Genomic DNA, 21,729 nt, shown 5'->3' with positions numbered 1-21,729 from the left:
ATTGAGCTTTGGGAAAGTCAAGATCGCGTTTCTCCTCCAGCATCACAGACCTTCAAATTTAATAGAATAATGTGTTCCCAGAGATCTTTGCTTAGAACCATTCATCTGTCTGTCTGATCTCTTTCTCATTTACATTTTTCCTCAAATGGACGAGGGTCCTTGGCAGTCAGGCCATATGGAGGCAGGGGACCCAGACTACGGTCGACTGGACACTGTGCGATTGACTATTAGGAAGGCCCCCACGTTATCTTTCAGTGCTTCCTCCTGAGCTGGTCAAATTCCCCAGAGACAGTTCTTCTAGTTTCTTTTTAGGAGCGCATAATTCTCCCTGCCAGCATTCTGGAATCTAGGTCAGGAAAGAAGCCTGTTAAGGAGAAGACTGGGGAGGGCACGTCAACCTTCCATATGTGAACTTTCGCTTAATCTCTCTGCTTTCAGGATGAGGCCCCACCGTCCAGCACACATGGTGTTCCCCGCCCCAGATACCCTCCGGTCACAGCCCAGGACCCTGAGGTCCAATACAACCACTCCTGCCACGGGCCACAAGTTAAATTTAAATGCATTAAAATAAATGAAAAAAAAAATGTTCTGGTCTTCAGTTGTACCCGCCACCTTTCGAGGGCTCAGTAACCCCACGGAGCAAGTGGCCAGCTACTACTCACTGTCTTGGACAGTGCATGACATCTCTGTCCTTGCAGAAAGTTCCATCAAACAGTGTTGCCCTGGAGCTGGGGTGGGCATTTTTTTTTTCCTATAAAGGGCCAGATAGTAAATATTTTTGGCTTTGCACGCCATATGGTCTCCTTCGCACCTCCGTAACGATGTCATTGTAGCCCGAGAGCCGCCGTAGACAATACACGGAACATACATTGGAACACATGGCCGCGTTCCCACCAAACTTTATTTATGAACACTGAAATCTGACTTTCATAGCATTTTCACGTGTCACCAAATGTTATTCTTGTTTTGAATTTTTGTAACCATTTGCAAAGATAAAACTATTCTTAGTACGGGCTGTACCTAGACAGGCAAGCCAGCTAGATTTAGTTGATGGGCCCTAGTCGTTGAACTCTGTCTTTGTGTATTGAACTCTGTCTTTGTGTATTGCCTTTGAAAATTTAAAAAAAAAAAAAATCCCTATAACTGTTATTTAAGTCGGTTTAAGGAGAAAGAAGAAGCTAAGGTGTTCAGTCTTTTTTACCTAGAAGTCCCAGTACCGTTCAGGGCCTGTCTTCTCCCAGCACCTTAGGATCTGTGAGCACAGAGCCCTAGCTCTCATTCTCATGTCCATCTGTCTGTTTGGTGCCATCTCGTTCGCTATTCTCCACCTAGTGTCTGGCACAGTGTTGGACATGCAGTGGGCTCCTCATCAGTCGAATGGAATGATCAAATGCTCACCAAGCCGTCTTCTTTGTATAATTTGGGTTTTCACTTTGATCTGCCTTCACGGAAGAATGTGCTGGTCGTGCTGATGAGACTATTCTAGTCTGCTTGGCAATTATATTTCCCGTTATCACCGAGTACAATGACGTTCTGATTTTCCACATCGGTCCCGTGAGCTTGGTAAATGTAATTCTACCTCGGAGAGGAGACATCAGCTTCTAATCCCATGTAGAATCAAACAAATCTTGGTTCCAGGAGTGTAAGTCTTAACTGAATTTGGTAAGAAGACTTGTAAAGAGAGGGGAAGTAATCTGGCAGACATAAGTACTGGGAGGTTTTAAATGCGGGGCTGAAATTGCCTTCTCAGCAAGATAAGGGAGAGGAGGTTGCAGAATGTTAACACCGCCAAGGCCGTTAGAGGACAATATGCCAAGGGCGTTGTCGGAAACCAACTGGATGGGGCAAAAGCCACAGGTTAGATTAAAATTATATGTATCCCAGACTCCTAGAAGATAACCGGAGAAAAACTTAGGTCTGGTGATGCCTTTTTAGATGTAACAGCAAAGCCACGATCCACAAAGAGATCCTTGGTTAGCTGGACTTCATTAAAATTGAACAGAGATAATCTGAAGAGAATGAGAAGACAAGCAACAGGTTGGGAGAAAATATTTGCAAAAGACACGACCGACGAAGGACTGGGATCCAAAATATGCAAAGAATCCTTAAAACTGAACAATAAAACAAACAATCTGATTAAAAATGTCAAAGACCCTACTAGACACCTCACTAAAGTTGATATATACATGACAAATAAGCACATGCAAATATGTTCCACATGGTACCTCATTAGGAAAATGCAAAATAAATGCAAGGAGATGCCACTACGTGATCATGACAAGGGACAAACTCCACAGAGTAGCGATGACACCAGATGTTGGTGAGGATGTGGAATGGCAGGAATTCTGATTCAGTGTCTGGAGAAAAAGCCTCCCTTCGTACTTAGTGGCCTTCCAACTCCCAGTCTGCCCGACATCAGATCCCAGAACCATAAACTGTCTGGTTAATTGACTATATTTTACCTGTTTTTATGCCCTAAGTCCAAGAGAGGTAAGATGAATATGTGAGAATGCTTTGGGGCACAATGGGTCTTATAGATTTAACCAACACATACTAGGCATCTGTAATCTAGCACAATCTTTCAGTTGCATCTTCACTCTCAGTTTATAGCTGAGGAAACATGTCTCCCTCACAAGCATGAATGACTGGTTCCATTTATATAAAGTTTCAAAAACAAAAGGAGCTAATTGACAGTGTTAGAAGTATGGATAATCTCTGGGGATAGGGGTAAGTAGTAATTGGGAAGAGCACGAGGGGACGACTGCTGGTAAGAATCTATTTCTTGACTCAATCTTGTTCTCTGGCTGTGATAATTCATCCATTTGTACTCTTATGATTCATGCTTTTTTTGTTTGATACAATTACATAAACATGTATTAAATTTCTCATACATGATTGCTAAAATGAAAACCGATAGATGGTTGAAAATCAAAACTGAAGAAAGTCCTCTAGACATAGAACAAAAATATGGAGATGGAGGGGCGCCTGGGTGGCTCAGTGGGTTAAAGCCTCTGCCTTCAGCTCAGGTGATGATCTCAGGGTCCTGGGATCAAGCCCCACATTGGGCTCTTTCCTCAGCAGGGAGCCTGCTTCCCCCTCTCTCTCTGCCTGCCCTTCCACCTACTTGTGATCTCTCTCTCTCTGTGTCAAATAAATAAAATTCTTAAAAAAAAAAAAAAGACAGAGATGGAAGAGACAGAGAGCGTGGCACCTGGGTGGCTCAGTCAGCTAAGCGTCTTACTCTTGGTTTCAGCTCAGGTTGTGATCTCAGGGTCATGACGTTGAGCCCCACATCCAGCTCTGCACTAAGCATGAGCCTAATTACGATTCTCTCTCTGTCTCTCCCTCTGCCTCTGCCCATCCTTGCACTGCTCATGCACTCTTTTTCTCTCTAAAAAGAAAAGAAAGAAAACATAAGGGAAAAGTTAAGAGACTGTGTCATATACAATACATTTTAAAGACTCTAAAAGTTTTTCATGGATTAAAAATATATTCATCTATGAAGTAAAAAGAACTCATAGAGTATTAGATTTCCCATCGGAATGGGGCACCTGGGTGGCTCAGTCAGTTAAGTGGCTGACTCTTGATCTCAGCTCAGGTCTTGATCTCAGGGTCATGAGTTGGAGCCCCATGTTGGGCTCCACACTGGGCATTGGAGCCTACTTAAAAAGAAAAAAAAAAAAAGGATTTCTCATCAGAAATGAAAAGCCAAATGTCCATAATGTAGTATCTTAGAAGTTCTGAGATTTTTAACCTAGAATTCCATTCTGGGCCAAATGTAATCAAGTAGGAGGGTAAATTACAACATTTTCAGACTTTCCAGGACAGAGGAAGTTTGTCTTTTTCTGTAATCTGTTTGTTTAAGGTACGGACAAAATGTGGAAGTCTTGGTTGTGTTTACAGGACAGAATATCATAATGTTCACTGCATCAGTTAGGACATGCTTGGTTATGCTGCGGTAACAACTAACACCCAAACTCTCCGAGGCTTAGGATGACAAAGATTTACAACTCCCTCATACTACACTTCATCCCTTGGTAGGGGTGCTCTGGTCTCCTGGGACCCAGAGGAACGGAGGCTCTTCCATGTAGAATGTTGCTAAGCATAGTGGTAGGCAAGAAAGCATGCATGTCTTCATGGAGGGATGGAACCCCCACGGCCATTAGACGCTCCAGCCTATGGGGACAAAGATCACCCCCTCCTACAACCCATGGGCCAGCACGAGTCTCATGGTTACACACAACTAAAAGGTGTTGGGGATCTTTTGAAGCTGGCAAGGCTGACAAAAGGTTGAAAATAGAAGGAAGGAGGAAAGATGGAGAAAAAATATTGCTCACGCTTCCCCTTAGGAAGGGGTGTCAAAAAGGATTGCCCACATGATGGAAGAACAAAATAGAGGTTATGTTATTAAATTTATGGGAAGAAATGAGAGCTACCATAAGTATATAAATATGAACAGTAGGAGAAAGCAGGGAGGATAAGAAAACTTTCCAGACAACAAATATTGTCTAACTATTATTCATATTTAGGGAGATCATCACTAGAGAATCAAAATGAGTAAAAGAGGTTGCCCCAAGGGAGGTGGGAGATGGGCACCAGAGTTCACTTTTCATGGGAAAGGGTCCTGTGGTGTTTGACATGTTATCATATGTACAAAAGTATTCGCAGGGCTCTCTAGAGAACCAAGGCGATACGTGTATCTGTACCTGTGGGTGTATGAGAGAGAGAGAGATTTATTGCAGGCTCCCATACACACGATCTGACGTCTGCAGGCTGGGAACCAGGAAAGCCAGCAGTGTAAGAGTCCAAAGGCTTGGGAACCCAGAGAGCAGATGGTGGACATCCCGGCCTAAGTCGGGAGAGCTGAGAACAGGAATGCCAGTGTCCAAGAGCAGGAGAAGATGGATGGCCCAGCTCAGGCAAAGAGAACAAATGCACCCTCCCCCTCTGCCTTTTTATTCTGTTCAGGCCCTCAACAGATTGAGTGGTCCCCCACCCCCCCATCTCCCCACTGGCAGGGTAGATTTTCTTTGCTTAGTCTCTGGATTCAAATGCTAATCACCTCCAGAGCCGCCCTCACAGACACACCCAGAAAGAACATTTTACCAGCTCTCTGGCCATCCCTCAGCCCGGTCAGGTTGACACAGAGAACTCACCACCACCATGAATTCCATTTTGTTTCAAAGAACATAGTCTTTGAGGTCGTGCATACAAACTTCACCACGTTGGGCCACCTTCCTAGACTTCAGCTTCCGACTTTATAAAGTGGGGTGAAGCTTTTGTGTGAATTACATGAAATCATGTGTGGCAAGATTCCGGCACAGCGCCTGACATGCAGCACACACAGGTTAGACGGGTGACACATCATAGACCTCAGGTCCAGGCTGGTCCTGTGCACAAGAGATCTGGGTCCCGGCCCTGATGGAGAAGGTTCTGGGAGACCGTCCAACCCACCTGCTTCGGCAGGTTGGGCACGAGTGGCCTGCTCGTACCCACAGCTATATGAGAAGTCGGTCCACAGGACCAGGACTAGAATGGGCTCCTGTTTTCCAGCCCAGAGCCCTGCTGGCCTCTCCTATGGTCTCTGAATCAGAACTGCGTTTGGCTCTGGACATAGAGAAGCATTTGGGAGGAATGGAATCATTTCCTCCTGGCAAATTGTTTCTTTTTATGTTGGCAAGTCCAAGGTGTTCTGGCAAAGGTCAAAAGTATTTATTTTCTTTAATACTGTGGGGATCAGAGTGAGGCACCAATGGGGTAAGCCAAAGCCGGAAAGGGAGAAAAGAGGGGTATTGCCAACTTTGAGAACTGAAAGAGTATCTTCTTATCACAGGAAATGGCTTTTTTGGGGGGCACAGACGCAACTTGTGGTTTTCTATCAAAAACAGCAGAAAATACAAGGAGGGAAAAACCAAGAAATCGTTGAAAACAGATGATGTGGTTAAGGCTATCCTGCATCTGGTCCTACCCACCTCCCCAGCTTCTCAACCCCTGCTCCCCACCCCATCGGACACCGGAACTTTGCCTGGTCCAGGGGCTCCTGAACTCCCCTGTGCCATTCCCTCCGACTGGATCGCCAGCCCCAGTTTCCTGGCCAGTTGGGCTCTTCCTCTAAGACTCAGATCAGGCATCTTCTCCTCCTCACAGCCCCCTCCAGCTGTTCTTCTGTGCACCCACCACACCCCATCTTGCCATCTTTAAACTTAACAAACTGCGTCAAAATTGCCCATACACCCAACCGTCTTTCCAATTGGATTGGAGATCACACACTGGACCCTCAGGCTCAGATCTGGCATTCTGACAATTACGTTTTACTTGGCTTGCAGTATTTGGCTCATATGGTGTTTTTACATTTTTTTTTTTTTGCATTCATTGCCAAAAATTAAAAATTAAGAGAATGCACACAAAAATTCCAATTTCTGTCTTCTCTTGACAAATTGGAAATCCAATAAGATGGTTACAGCTCTCCACCCTTGCAGCAGCAGGTCCATTTGGATACAGCATGGTCTCTGTATTTCTCCACAGTCCCCACCTTGCCCTACTGTCTCTGCATTAAAGCCTCATATCAGAGCCATTTGTCACACAACTCTTGCAATACTTTTTTTTTTTATAGTGGATTAAAGAAGAAAATAAAATATTTATTTTACCCATGTTCCTTCTTCACACCTCGTACACTTCCCTCATTTCCATCACCAGGCTAGACCCTGTAGGTACCCTGGCTTTCTACCCTTGCACTAGGAGCTCCTTGAAAACACACGAGATGCTTGTTCAGCCCTGTGGCTCCAATAGTAAGCACAGACCTGGAGTCAGAGTTGATCTCCATAAACGCTTTTTGGAATCATGAATGTAACTCTTGCTGTTAGAAGAGAATCCCCCTTAGTTATCCATTCAACAGATTTTACTGAGTTCATCTGTGTGTCCCTTTCCCTGACTTGGTATTCCCTTCACCTTCAGAGTCCTGGATCCTCTTATAACCCCCAAATAACCAAATCTCTCTGTAGATTGCCGTTCGGGGTACCTCTAATAAAACTTTGTTCTTAGCGATTACATCCGAGAATATCATAAGAACTGTTGATTGGTAGTGGTAGAATTATTGTTAGTAATAAATAGTTATCATTTAGTGAGGGCTCCCCGTGTAACCAGCCCACTTGATACATTTCCTCAATCAAGATTTCCAACAACCCTACGTGATGACCTTCAGGAAAGCTCATTCCCCCACAGTCCTGGAGTGGGTGGGAGAAGGCTGAGCTGGGCAGCCTCTCTTTCCCAACCACAGATACAGACCTCATGGTTTCCAGGAGTATCTGTTGGCCCTTCTGCCTGGCTGATGGACCCACAAAATGACTCCAGTCTGCAACTCCTGAACCCAAGCCTGCTAACCTTCACCTCCCAAGCACATAGATGCCCCCTTTATGGATTCTTTCTTCCCAGCTGGCACTTTTAACCAGGCCTGGGACCAGTTGTTCTGCCTTCAGATCAATAGCCCTTGGAAAGGCCTGTGGGGGGTATGCAGAATCCCCCCCGGGGGGCCCTGAAGAGGGACCACCGCCTCCTGGCTCTGTTTCAGCGCTATTCTTCTTCTGCTTTATGAAAGCTGGCACCAGCCCAATCCCAGTGCCTAAAACTTCTCTTTTTGTCTCACAATGCAGCTTTCCAGCAGGGGCTGGGAATTTTATTTCTTTTTGTTGTTGTTTCTTAGTCATTACGATGTTTTAGAAGAGATTTAAAGCTGCCCTTTGGCTGGAGTAAGTGCTCAGTAAGCATTTGTTGGGAAGGGATGAAAGAATAAACGACAGAACAGTCAGCACTTGGTAAATGGCTGATGAAAGAGAATCAAATGAGCTAATGCTTGGGAAACTGATGCATAATCTGGGAGAAGCGGAAACTGTAACAGAGCGGGACAGCACTGAAGGCTTGTCCGCTGGCGCCATCTGCTGGAACCGAGGTAGCACAACAGGTCCGTTTCTGTTTTAGTGGGACGCGGGGACACGGGCTTCTGGAAATGCGGGCAAGGAGCTGAGTAAACAGGTGGGGGGATACATTTTAGCAAACTCTAACATGCTCCAGATACCGTGCTAAGTGCTTTACATGCATTATTTCTCCTCATCCTCTGCTGTCACTGGAAGAGGCGGATACTACTATTATTGCGTCTTTGGAGATTAAAAATCTGAGACTTACAGAGGCTTACAATGGATTCATAATGTCTGAAGCCATATTGCTAGTGGGTAATTTGAGATGAGACTCAAGCCCGGCTCTGTGGGACTTCAGAGCCCATTGAGGGTGAGGTTCCCTGGGAATCAGACTCTAATGCGGTGGTGTGCAGGCAGAAAGCTTCCTGCGGAGTGCTCCCCGGAGCACAGGTGGGAGGGACAAGGGAGCACAGGTGGGAGGGACAAGTCAAACTGCAATGCAGCTTTATCGGAGGCCTCAGCCGATGCCCACCCTGGGGGCAGGGGGAGGAGCATGGAGTGGGACGGCAAGGAGGCTGGACCTCGGGACTCTCACTTCCTTCAGTCATTGGAGTACTCGAGCTAGGTTGCACTCTTCAGCCAAGGGCAAGTTCCCAAGAGGGACTCAGTTGAGCACTGTGAGCCGCCAGTGCTCCCTGCAGCCAGGGGATTAAGTGCATCGGACGGGATCGGGGGGTTCTGGGCAGCATGCCACAATCTCTACTACAGAGCCGGGCACCTTTCTTATCTGCAGTGCTGCTCAAATAAGGGGAACAGCTGGTAGACAGACAACGTCATTGACATGCAGAGCGGGAAGGGGATTGAAAGCACAGAAGTTCTGCCCACCATCCATTCAGTGAACCTGTGGCTCAGGCCATGCCTGCCATCCAGCTGCAAAAACCGGTATATTTTTATATTCATACATATATTTTGTATATTCATAGAGAAATAATATATAAATTATTTCATGGGTTCCAAGCCATGAACAAAGAAGTAAAATGCAATGTTTGGCTAGCTGGGCAAGTGATCAGCAAAACATTTATTGACATCCTCAAATAAGGAACAGAAGCATCCAGGGCCACAAACTGAGTAATGCATTAGAGTACCTGATTTATCTTTTTTTTTTTTTTTAAAGATTTTATTTATTTGACAAAGCAGAAGCAGGGGGAAACAGCAGAGGGAAAGGGAGAAACAGACTGACTTCCCGCTGAGCAGGGAGTCTGATGCGGGGCTCAACCCCAGGGCCTTGGGATCATGACCTGAGTGAAAGGCAGACACTTAACTGACTGAGTCACCCAGGCACCCCAGAGTACCTGATTTAAAAAAAAAAAAATCTCTTTGCGTCGGGGTGCCTAGATGGCTCAGTCGGTTAAGCATCTGCTTTCAATTCAGGTCATGATCCCAGGGTCCTGGGATCCAGCTCCCTGCTCAGCAGAGAGTCTGTTTCTCCTGCCTTCTCTCTTTTGGTCTCTCTCAAATCCATAAAATCTTTTAAATAAATAAATAAATAATCAATTTGTGGTAAATCAAATTGTAAAAAATATTTCAGTCTTCCCCCTATAGGACCACCTCCATAGAGGGAGGGAGAGAGTTTTTGATGATGGAGGCTGGTGGGCTCGGCTGTGCTCCTGCTTTAGCTTGGTGCAGAGCCCTGCACTATTGGCTCCCCTGCCCACTGACACTGAGCATGGCCTTGTGACTTGCTTTTCCCAATGGGGTGTTAGCAGTTTTGACACAGGCAGATGCTCGAAATGTGTTTGCATGGTTGACCTTGCCCTTTTGTGCTTCTGCAATCCCAGAGAACATGGCCTGGCTAGCCTGCTAAACTAAAGAAGATGAGAGACACCTAGAGCGGAACTTGACCTCGTCTAGGGCTTGGAGCCAAGCCCAGGCCGGCCCCGCTGAGCACAGCCTAGATTGGTCAACCTGCAAAAGAATATGTGAAAATAAATGATGGTTGTGTTTCTGTCACTGAGTTTGGAGGCAGCTCATAATGCAGCAACAGCTGATTGGTATATATCCACAGAGTTGTAGAAGATAACACACATGGATGCGTCAAGAATAATTTCAACTCTATACGATCTTTCCTTAAGAACAGTCATTAGACCTTGATCTCCATGCAGGTTGAGACTCGTGCGCTCAAACATGGAAAAACTGGGGCCAGACATTTTTCTTAACATCTGTGGCAGAGACTATTAATGTCTCCTGATACATGCCTCCCTCTCTTCTACAAGGCAGTGAGAAGTTCTGGCACTCTCAAACCATTGGGAAACAAGATTACGAAAATCTGGCCAGGCCCCCTGGAAGGTGACACTAGTGTCTATTAGATACGGCCTTGAGGATTCTGGATAAGGCAGAGTTTCCCTGAGGGAAGAGCCAGAGGTCATGGAGGTCAGAGGACAGAGACACGCTTCCTAGAAAGTGGGACCAACTGACCTGCCACAGGAAGATGAGTGTCCAATTCCTGGAATCTGAATAGTATTTAGAGATCATCTCCCTTGTGCCTAGGTACATGGTCCCCCAAATGAATGCTCACCTTCCCAACTTCCCTTATTGTCACGTATGGCCATGTAGCTGAGCATTGCCCAATAGGATATAAATCAGATAATCACAAGGCAGGTTCTAGAATCTTCATTAAGAGACAGCTGTGTTGCTTCCAATACCTCCACCATCCCCCCCTGGTCTCTTCCTCTTTGCTGTCTGGTTTGGATGCAGATGTAATGGCAGGAGTTGGAGCAGCTACTTTAGAACGTGAGGCAAACCTAGAAATAGCAGCTATGTAGAATGAAGCAACAATATTAAAGGTGCCTAAGTCCCAGAAGACTTCATGGCACAAATCAATGCCAAATTTCTTGTCTCCCAACTTTACAAGAGAGGGGAAATAAAAACTTCTAACTTGTTAAAGTCACTGGTATTTGCCATCTCTTTTATTTACAGACAAACCTAACCCTTATTGATACAACATCCAACTATTGGCAGTTCATAGTCCTAACATTTAACTAGAAGGAAAAAGATCTTTTCTTTGTTATAACTGTTAGTAGAAACAACAGCATTCTAAAAATTTATATCTGGAAGTGGTTCAATGTGCTGGAAAAAAGACTTGATTGGAGAAGATCCAAGTTTTAAACCCAGCATTGTTGTTGATGAACTGTGTAATCTTAATTTTTTAAAAGATTTTATTTATTTATTTGACAGACAGAGATCACACGCAGGCAGAGAAGCAGGCAGAGAGAGAGGAAGGGAAGCAGGCCCCCTGCTGAGCAGAGAGCCTGATGCGGAACTCGATCCCAGGACCCTGAGATCAACCCAAGAGCCAAAGGCAGCGGCTTAACCCACTGAGCCACCCAGGCACCCTAATCTTTTTTTTTTTTTTAAGATTTTATTTATTTATTTATTTATGAGAGAGAACATGAGCAGTGAGTGGGAGAGTAGAAGGAGAGGGAGAAGCAGGTCTCCCGTTGAGCAGGAAGCCCAAAGCAAGGCTTGATCTCAGAACCCTGGGATCATTACCTAAGCCTCAGTCAGACACTTAATTAACTGAGCCACCCAGGAGGCCCGAACTGTGTGATCTTTGTCACATTTTTTTCCATTGCTACAGTGAGAACAGTTGAAGAAGAAGCAGAATCATCCATAAACATAGGAAAAGATGCTCACCTTCACTAGTAATAAGAGAAATGAAAATTAAGATAAGCAGATACAATTTCACACCAATCAAATTGGCAAAATCAAAAAGCCTAATAATTCTAGGTGTTGCTGTAGATATGGAGAAAACAGAGATTTTCATACAGTGCCGGTGGAACTGTAACTTGGTACCATCAATGTAAATCAATGATTTATGGTAAAGCTGAAAAATGTGCATATATTATGATGATGTAGCAGCTCAACTTTTAAATATATACTCTAGAGACACTTTTGTGTTGTCCCATGAGATCCTCTAGTATGTTCGTTGCAGTATTGAGGAAACAACCTATAATTTCAATGTGTGTTATGGAAATAAATTAGGTAAGTACATTGTAGTATATTCAGGCAATGGAGTACTATCACAACAGCGAAAAAAATTTTTAACTTTTATTTATTTGACAGACAGAGCACAAGCAGGCAAAGCAGCAGGCACAGCGAGAGCGGGAGGTAGAAGCAGCCCCCCCACTGAGCAAGGGGCCCAATGCAGGACACTTGATCCCAGGACCCTGAGATCATGACCGGAGCTGAAGCCAGACACTGAACTGAGTCACCCAGGTGCCTCCCACAACAGTGAATATTAACAGTGATATTAACCATATCTGTGAGTATGAGTATGTTTAGGTCTCGAAACCCTAAAGCAGGGCGCCTGGGTGGCTCAGTGGGTTAAGCCGCTGCCTTCGGCTCAGGTCATGATCTCAGGGTCCTGGGATCGAGTCCCACATCAGGCTCTCTGCTCAGCAGGGAGCCTGCTTCCCTCTCTCTCTCTGCCTGCCTCTCTGTCTACTTGTGATTTCTCTCTGTCAAATAAATAAATAAATAAATAAATAAAATCTTAAAAAAAAAAAAAAAAAGAAACCCTAAAGCAGAATGGTAAAAACAAAGTACACAATGTTACTTATGACAAGATGGCATTCATATGAAAGATTTTCAACCCAGAAAGCAGTTCTACATACTGTTGATAGATATATGTATATGTGATAAAACTATTAAAATATGGTAGGAAAAAAATATATTATCAATTCCTGATAGTGGTTTCCCTAGGGGAAATGAACAGAGGAAGGATACGAAAATGATTTAAACTTTATTTATGATGTTCAGTTTCTTTACTATTTAAAATTAGAAGCAGGGGCAACTGGGTGGCTCAGTGGGTTAAAGCCTCTGCCTTCAGCTCAGGTCATGATCCCAGGGTTCTGGGATTGAGCCCCACATCAGGCTCTCTGCTCAGCAGGGAGCCTGCTTCCTCCTCTACTCTCTCTCTGCCTGCCTCTCTGCCTGCTTGTAAGCTCTGTCTGTCAAATAAAATAAAAATAAAATCTTAAAAAAAAATAATTAGAAGCAAAACTGACAAGAGATTTGTCTCATTACTGCCTTATGATTTTGTATGTTTAAACATTTGAATATATAAATGAAAATAAAAGAATTGGAATAGAATGATGTCTAAGGTCTCATTCAACCTTAAATTTATATGCACAAAACATACACAAAGCAAGGTATAGTATATAAAGAATGGGGTCCAAATCTCAGATCAGTTGGAGGTCTTTCAGGTATGAGTGACCAACACACACACACATATCACACCAACAACAAAACTGTCTGAAATAAAAGGTAATTCACTGGCTCATGTTACCAAATTGTCATGGGCAGCCTCAGGTGAGGCTTGATCCAGGACTCGAAAGATGCCACCAGATCCATTTGTCAGATCTTCCTGTCCACTGGCCCAGATATGATTACACAATTCTTGAAGCACTATCCAGGGAAGACAAGACAATCCGTGTCCCTGAATTATCAGCAGAAGTCCTTGCTAATAATTAGAGCAATGCAAATTAAAAACCCACTTTCTAAAAAATTAAGTAGGCTGTATGCCCAGGATGGGGCTTGAACTCAAAAACCTGAGATCAAGAGTCTCATGCTCTACCAACGGAGCCAGCCAGGTACCCCCAAAATAGACTCTTAAGTATTGTTTTTTGCTTTATGATTTGGCAATTATGTCATTTCCTGTCCTGTGGGTTGGAGAGTGGGGTGGATATCTTCTATTTGGTTCTCCAGTTTGGCTGTCTATTCTCCCCTCCTCCTCCATGTCCTAGGGTGGGGGGCAGGCCTGTGTGGACTACAGCAACAGACTCCTTGGCACTCCGTCGTCTGGTTCAGGTCAAGCCAGCAGGAGACCAGAGGGGAAAAGAGTGATTTGAGCCATTTACTCCCTAGGCTCCTTCCCTGCGGGGCCGTACTGGGCTGGCTTCACCATCCCATTCCACATGATTCTCCTCCTTGTTCTACTCCCTGCTCTCTCACCTTGCTCCTTCTGGCCCAGAGCTGGTGATAACTCCACTGTTACCAGCCCCGGGGCACTGCACTATTCTTTGTAAACAGTCTTTATTAAACTCTCTTTGGAATTCTCGTGTGAGTGTGCCGTATTAAGATTCAGAGAGAAAATTGGCACAGAATGTTCATCAGCCATTCCACTTCTCTCTACCCACCCTAGAGAAACACTTGCACATATGCCTAAGGGGCAAGTGCGAGAATTTTTGCTACACCCTTGTTTGCAATAATAAAAAATTAGAAACAATTTGAACGTCTTCAAGTAGGGAAATAGCTAAATAAACTGTGGTACATTCATATTATGGCATATTATGCAGCTGTTCAAAAAGGAGATGGATCTATTTGCATAACATAGAAAGACTTCAAAGATACATTTTTGCATGCAGAAAGTAAGATTCAGTACCATCATAAGTTATATTAAAATGAAACCTATTTCTGGGGCGCCTGGGTGGCTCAGTGGGTCAAGCCTCTGCCTTCAGCTCAGGTCATGGTCTCAGGGTCCTGGGATTGAGCCCCACATCGGGGCTTCTCTGCTCAGTGGGGAGCCTGCTTCTCCCCCTCTCTCTGCCTGTTTCTCTACCTACTTGTGATCTCTCTCTCTGTCAAATAAATAAATAAAATCTTTTAAAAATGATACCTATTTCTATAGCTTTATGAATTCTATAAAACTACGGGGAAATGTTCGCTGCCTTTTCCTGTGGAAGGATTATAAATATAAATCTCCACCCCTATTGAAGTGGGACTCGGCCATATGATTTGCTTTGACCAAGGAAATGTGAGTGAAAATGACATGAGACATTCTAAGTAGAAACTTTAAAAAGCTTCCACCATTCTTTCTTTCTTTAAATAAGATTTTATTTATTTATTTGACAGACAGAAATCACTAGTAGGCAGAGAGGCAGGCAGAGAGAGAGAGGAGAAAGCAGGCTCCCTGCTGAGCAGAAAACCTGATGTGGGGCTCGATCCCAGGACCCTCAGATCATGACCTGAGCTGAAGGCAGAGGCTTTAACCCACTGAGCCACCCAGGAACTTCAGGTTCCTACCATTCTTTCTTTTCCCTCTGTCATGAGATTAGCACATCTTGGCCGCTCCTTCAACCTATGTCCAGAGAAACAGCTGCAGCCAACCCAAGACAAACATGTAAGGATCAAGAAATAAATCTTTGTTCTTGTGAGGCACTGAGATTTTGACAACTTTTGTTATTGCGGCATAACCCTGACCTACCATGACTAATGAGCTCTGCCCTATAATTGCTACTTGGTTACTTTCGGGGGAGAGGGGATGGTGTTGGGGAGCAGGGATCACAGGGGACTCTTATTTTTAATCTTTAATATTTTAGTTTTCTTACAATGAAAGTATATCCGTGCATCCCCATGTAACAAAAATACATTATTTAAAATGAATACAGCAGGTGTTTTCTTACTTAAAATTAAATGGTAAAAAATATCATTCTTAAAATACACACACAAACACCCAACAAATTAATGGTTCTTTTTGCCCAGCTGGTACTCTGAAGAAACAGACTGGAGGCGGAGAGCTCTGCGAACTTTCCAGGGCTAGAGGAAGTACTGGAGCATGACAATGCGTTGCCACTTTCTCTGCAGGTAGAAATCGGCAAAACCTCGACACACTGTGAAACTTCTTTCCAGTTCAGCTATCATGAAACTGAAATATAGACTAATAATTTTTTTTTTTTTAGGTTAATGATGCCTGCCTTCCCAATGACCTCATTTATATGAGAGCAAAAGTATGTGACCAAAATTCAATTCAGCGAGCTTGGAGAATTCTGGTTTCTGATCATACTGATTGATGTAAGTCAGGATTCCAGCCTTTGTTCCATTGAAACAAAAAGCCAAAATGGTTGGATGGATAGCAAAGACCTCACTGAGTTGACCTGTAGTAGTCTACCCCCCAATTTTGACTTCTTATTCGAGCCAGAAAACAACTCTCACGTCTTTGAACTCTACTTTTTTTTTTTTAAGATTTTATTTATTCACTTGACAGATAGAGATCACAAGTAGGCAGAGAGGCAGGCAGAGAGAGGGGGCAAGCAGGCTCCTGGTGGAGCAGAGAACCCAATGCGGGGCTCAATCCCAGGACCCTGGTATCATGACCTGAGCCGGAGGCAGAGGCTTTAAACCACTGAGCCACCCAGGCTCCCCTGAACTCTACTTTTGTACCAAATATCAGTGGCCACACTCTCTGATCCAGTGCGCAGTCCCCAGCTTCACGGGGTCAGGAAGCTATGGTGGCAGCAGCAGGAATGACCCTAACAATTCAAACCTTTCCATGGTGACTTTGGAACAAGAGTTGTCCCTTCCTTCCCTCCCCGAGTTGGCAATGCTAACTCTCAACCAGTCTACAAGCACCTAATTTCTTATATTAAATTCCTTTCTGCTTAAAATATCTAGAGAGATTTCTGCTTCTGTCTCCTACACAGAACTCTGACTAAATACAGGTGGGAAGATGATATTCAGAAAAGAGACCCAAACACACACACACACACACACACGAAACATAAAAGGAGAAGGGGAAAAAACAGTAATATTAGACAATCATTCCAAAAGCTCAGATATGTGAATAATTGGGAGTTCTAGAAAGTGAAGACATAGAAAATAGTGAGAAGTAGGAAAGACATCTTCAAAGAAAGAATTCACAAAAATATCTCAAAGCTGAAGGAAATGGGTTTTCAAATGGAAAAAGATCTTTGAGAAACAATTAGACATTATATGCCTCCTGGTATGATGTCATAGGAAATACACAATCTCACCTGTAACATATTCTTGCCAAAAACTGGACTGGAATCTAATACAAGATATTCAAGTCATGGTGTCACATTTTAAAAACATCACAAGGGTCCAATCAGCCAAATTCAAACTGTGAGAAATTCTGTAGGGTAATTTACCCAGTTTTTTTCAACAAATCAATCATATTAAAAAGAGGAGGAGTAATTGTTATAGATTAAATGAGAATTAGGAATTAAATACAATTGGTAGAACTCGAATCCTGACTCAAGTGGGCCAATACAAAAAAAAAAGTCATTTTTGAGAAAATTAGGGAAAATCAAACATGGACTGTGTTTTAATTTCTTTAAGTGTGATCACAAAATTGCGGTTATATCATTATTAGTTTTTAAATTCTCATCTGTTAGAGTTATATACTAAGGTATTTACAAATACAATGATAAAATATCTGGGATTTGCTGTAAAATCCTCTTGCAAAAATGGATGAAGCGGGACACCGTTCGTTAAGTGTCTGCCTTTGGCTCAGGTCATGATCCCAGGCCCCATTGGGCTTCCTGCTCAGCAGGGTGCCTGCTTCTTCCTCTCCCACTCCCCCCGCTTGCATTCCCTCTCTCACTGTATCTCTCTCACTGTCAAATAAATAAATAAAATCTTTTAAAAAGAATGGATGGAAGGGTGCCTGGGTGGCTCAGTGGTTTAAAGTTTCTGCCTTTGGGTCAGGTCATGATCCCAGGGTCCTGGAATCAAGCCCCACATCGGGCTCTCTGCTCAGCATGGAGCCTGCTTCCTCCTCTCTGCCTCTCCTTGCCTGCCTCTCCACCTACTTGTGATCTCTGTCTGTCAAATAAATAAATAAAATCTTAAAAAAAAAAAAAGAATGGATGAAGGATAGGGGCGCCTAGGTGGCTCAGTCAGTTAAGAATCTGATGATCTCAGGGTCATGAGATCAAGTCCTACACTGGGTATGGAGCCTGCTTTAAATTCTCTCCCTCTCTCCCTCTCCTTCTGCTCCTCCCTGTGCATGTGCTCTCTCTCTCTCTTTCTCTATCTCTCTCTCTCTCAAAAAAAAAAAAAAAGGAATGAAGGATACATCTAAAATTAAAATAAAGCTGAGTGATGGATATGTGGACTTTCCTACTCTACTTTTGTGTTTGAAAATTGTTGTCATAAAAAAAGCGAAAGAAAGAAAGGAAGAGGGGCACTGGGTGGTTCAGTGGGTTAAGCCTCTGCCTTCGGCTCAGGTTATGATCTCAGGGTCCTGGGATCAAGCCCCGTATCGGGCTCTCTGCTCAACAGGGAGCCTGCTTCCCCCTCTCTCTCTGCCTGCCTCTCTGCCTACTTATGATCTCTGTCTGTCAAATAAATAAAATCTTTTTTAAAAAAAGAAAGGAAGGAAGGAAGGAGGGATGGAGGAAATAAGGAAAGAAAAGGAAGGGAGGGGAAGTAAGGGGAAGGAATGAAGGAAACAAGGAAGAAAGGAAGACCCCTGGGTGTCTCAAGGCTATTAACCATGAAATTTCAGAATAACAGGAACAACAACAAAAAAAACTTTTAGAGAAACAAACGAGGTTCTCACCTTACACATCTATGTAAGAATGGTTGAAATAAAAAACAAAACGAAAACAACAAGACCTGATCGCACCGCATGCTGACATGATAGGACGCATCAGGCACCATCTTTTGCTGCTGGTGGAAATTCAAAATGGTCCAGCTGCTTTGGAAGACAGTTGACAGTATTTTACAAAGCTCAACATAGTTTTAACATGTGATTTAGCAGTCATGCTCCTAGGTCTTCACCCAAATGAGCTGAAAACTTCTGTCCCTAGAAAAACCTGCCCACGGAGGTTTATAGCAGTTTTATTCATAATTGTCAGAAATGGAATCAACATTAAAACAATGGAATTTATTCTCACAGTTCTACAAGCTCAAAGTCTGAAATCCAGGTGTCAGGAGATCCCTCTACCCCAAGACTCCAGGTAGAGTCCTTTCCTGCCTCTTCCTAGTTTCAGGTGGTGGTTATGGGTCCTGGTACTCCTTGGCTTGCGGCTGCCTCTGTCATCACATGCAGCAGCCGTTTCCTTTTTTTTTTTTTTTTTTTTATGAGGCCATCAATCACATTGGATTAGAATCCACCCTAATGACTTCATCTTACCTAGATTACATCTGCAAAGGCTTTTCCAAATAAGGCCACGCTCACAGGTACCAGGGACTAGGACTTCAACATATCTTCTTGGAAGACGTGAGTCAATCCGTAACAGCAGGTGAACAGACAAACGGTGGTGAGTTCGTACAATGGAATATTATTCAGTGATTAAAAGAAATGAGTTATCAAGCTATAAAAAGACCCGAAGGAACCTTGAATCATGCTGCTTAGTGAAAGAATCCAGTCAGTAAAGGCTACAGACTGTATGATTCCAATTACTTGACATCTGGAAAAGGCAAAACTAAAGTCAGTATAAAAGAGAAATGATTGCCAAGGATTGGGGTGAGGGCAGGGGGTGAGGGTTGAATTATTGAATAGTTTTTGTGTGTGTGTGGGTTTTTTTTAAGATTTTATCTATTTATTTGACAGAGAGAGATCACAAGTAGGCAGAGAGGCAGGCAGAGAGAGAGAGAGAGGGAAGTAGGCTCCCTGCTGAACAGAGAGCTGGATGCGGGGCTCGATCCCAGGACTCTGGGATCATGACCTGAGCCGAAGGCAGAGGCTCCATCCAACCCACCAAGCCACCCAGGCGCCCCTGTGGGTTTTTTTTTTTTTAATCTTTTATTTTTTTTGCTTTTAGCCTTAATGTTATTTAGAGAGAGCACAGGCCCCCTCGGGACAGGATGGAGGAAAACAACAGTGTAATTCTGCCTCCTGCTCAACATCTTCTCTCTTTGCCCCACGAGATGGAAGGCACAGGGGAGCTTTAAGACTGTGAAACTGTTCTGTATGATACTGTAATGGGAGATCCCGGACAGTATGCATTTGTCAAAATCCAATGAACTGTACAACAGAAAGAATGAATCCTGGGGCACCGGGTTGCTGGGCAGGTTAAGCCTCTGATGATTTCGGCTCAGGTCATGATCTCAGGGTTGTGAGATCGAGCCCTGGGTTGGGCTCCACACTGAGTGGAACCTGCTTAAGAGTCTCTCTCTCTCTCTTTCATGCCCCTCCCTCACCCCCGCTCCTGCTCTCTTTAAAAAAGAGACCTAATATAAACTTGAGTTTAGTTTATAATAACATATCAATATTAGTGCATCAATTCTGACTAATGTACAACACTAAACTAAGATGTTAATATTAAGGGAATCTGTGGGTGGGCAGAGATTAGGTATATGGGAACTCTCTGTTCTATCTCTTTAATTTTTCTATGAATCTAAAACTGCTTTAAAAAGCAGTCTCTTAATTTAAAACAAGCCCTTTATGGAATCTAAGGCTCAAGCATCTTCCCTTTCAGAAAGTCTTTCCTGCTCTCCCACCACATTCCCAAGATGGGTTGGGGCCCTTCCCCCAGGCTCCCATAATATATATTCTTATGTAGTATATATACATATATAATATATATATTCTTATGAATATATATATGGCACATATATTCTAATGGATGTATCTGTAACATTGTATTTTAATATCTGTTTGTGTCTGTCAATTCATAGCTGTGGTTTGCTGACCTCTGGCCTAGAATGCAGAGATGGCGAAAGCAGGTCATCGATGCAACCCGTTAGCAGACGCTCAGAGATGCCTGGCAAAGGGCACTTCTGTTCCCTCATTGTACTGATGCCATCATTTGGGTGTAATTATCATGAGCCCTCTGACCCACCAAGGCATTTTCTGGATGGGGACAAAAGGCACAGTCCAATTACGTTCAGTCTTTTTTTTTTTTTTAAGATTTTATTTATTTATTTGACAGACAGAGATCACAAGTAGGCAAGAGACAGGCAGAGAGAGGGGGAAGCAGGCTCCCTGCTGAGCAGAGAGTCCAAGCTGATCCCAGGACCCTGAGATGATGACTTGAGTTGAAGACAGAGGCTTAACACACTGAGCCACCCAGGTGCCCCCGATTACATTTATGTCTTATTTCAACCTATGCAATCTCTAGTATTGATCTTTTGGTTTGCCAAAAATGGATCCCCATGGAGAAGTTTTTGCACTGGGAAACCTCTGGGGTTCAAATCCTGTGGTTTTAATGTCAAATCCATGCTGTTTACGTTACACAACATTCTCTTTCACTCTTGCTTAAGTTAAGAGTGTAGGGGTCATTGGCACAAATGCCTATATGGCAGATAACTTGAAATGCAGACTCAGGTCAGGAGGGGACCCTGGCACTTTGAACAATCTGTGCCTGACCTAGAGTGGGCAGCTACTCCTTGGCTTCAGCCAGTTGTTGCCACACAGAAATGTGGACACAGTGTTGCCTGACAAGGCACTGATGCAGATTTCTGTTCACACAGAAATCGTTTGGTCTTTAAAAAGATGTTGGCAATGAACACAAATGGCTTAGAAATACTGGAGATGGCGGAGTGGGAGGGTAAGGCATCATCCAATGGAAATGGGGTTTTGTGATGGAGGGGAAATAGCAGGGAAAGGCAGAAGGAAGGTTAAGGGCAGCTTCTGGAGAACGTGGACTGTCCCACTCAGGGAGCTTATCACTTGTCTCCCAGGTCTGAGTAATCACCAAAGGATTTAAGCAAAAAGGGAAGATAAGAATGACGTTTTTTTAAAGATCGCCTCGGCAGTTGATGGGGGGGCAGGGCTAAGGGTAGGGTGATGACTTAGAAGTCTATCATTCAGCTAAGTAAGGGTAAAGGAGAGATGACAAAGGCCTGTTTACTTGATCTTTCTCCTACTAGATTACAAGGTCCAGGACAGCAGTGCCTTGTGCTTGCTGCGTCTCCAACACTATGCACAAAGCCTGCTCCATAAATATCTGCTTAAAGAATGAAAGGGAGGGAGAGGAGATGAGAGACATTCTGGAAAACTGGGTGAGGGGCTGTAGAGGCCGGTTTCCGTTCCTTAAGCCTCCCCTAGGAGCCTTGGGAAGGGCGTGTCTCA

The sequence above is a fragment of the Mustela putorius genome, unplaced genomic scaffold (genome assembly GCF_011764305.1).
Source record: "Mustela putorius furo isolate JIRA1106 unplaced genomic scaffold, ASM1176430v1.1 tig00000592_pilon_pilon_pilon, whole genome shotgun sequence".
Lineage (NCBI taxonomy): Eukaryota > Metazoa > Chordata > Mammalia > Carnivora > Mustelidae > Mustela > Mustela putorius.
Note: the sequence above shows the minus strand (reverse complement) of the source record.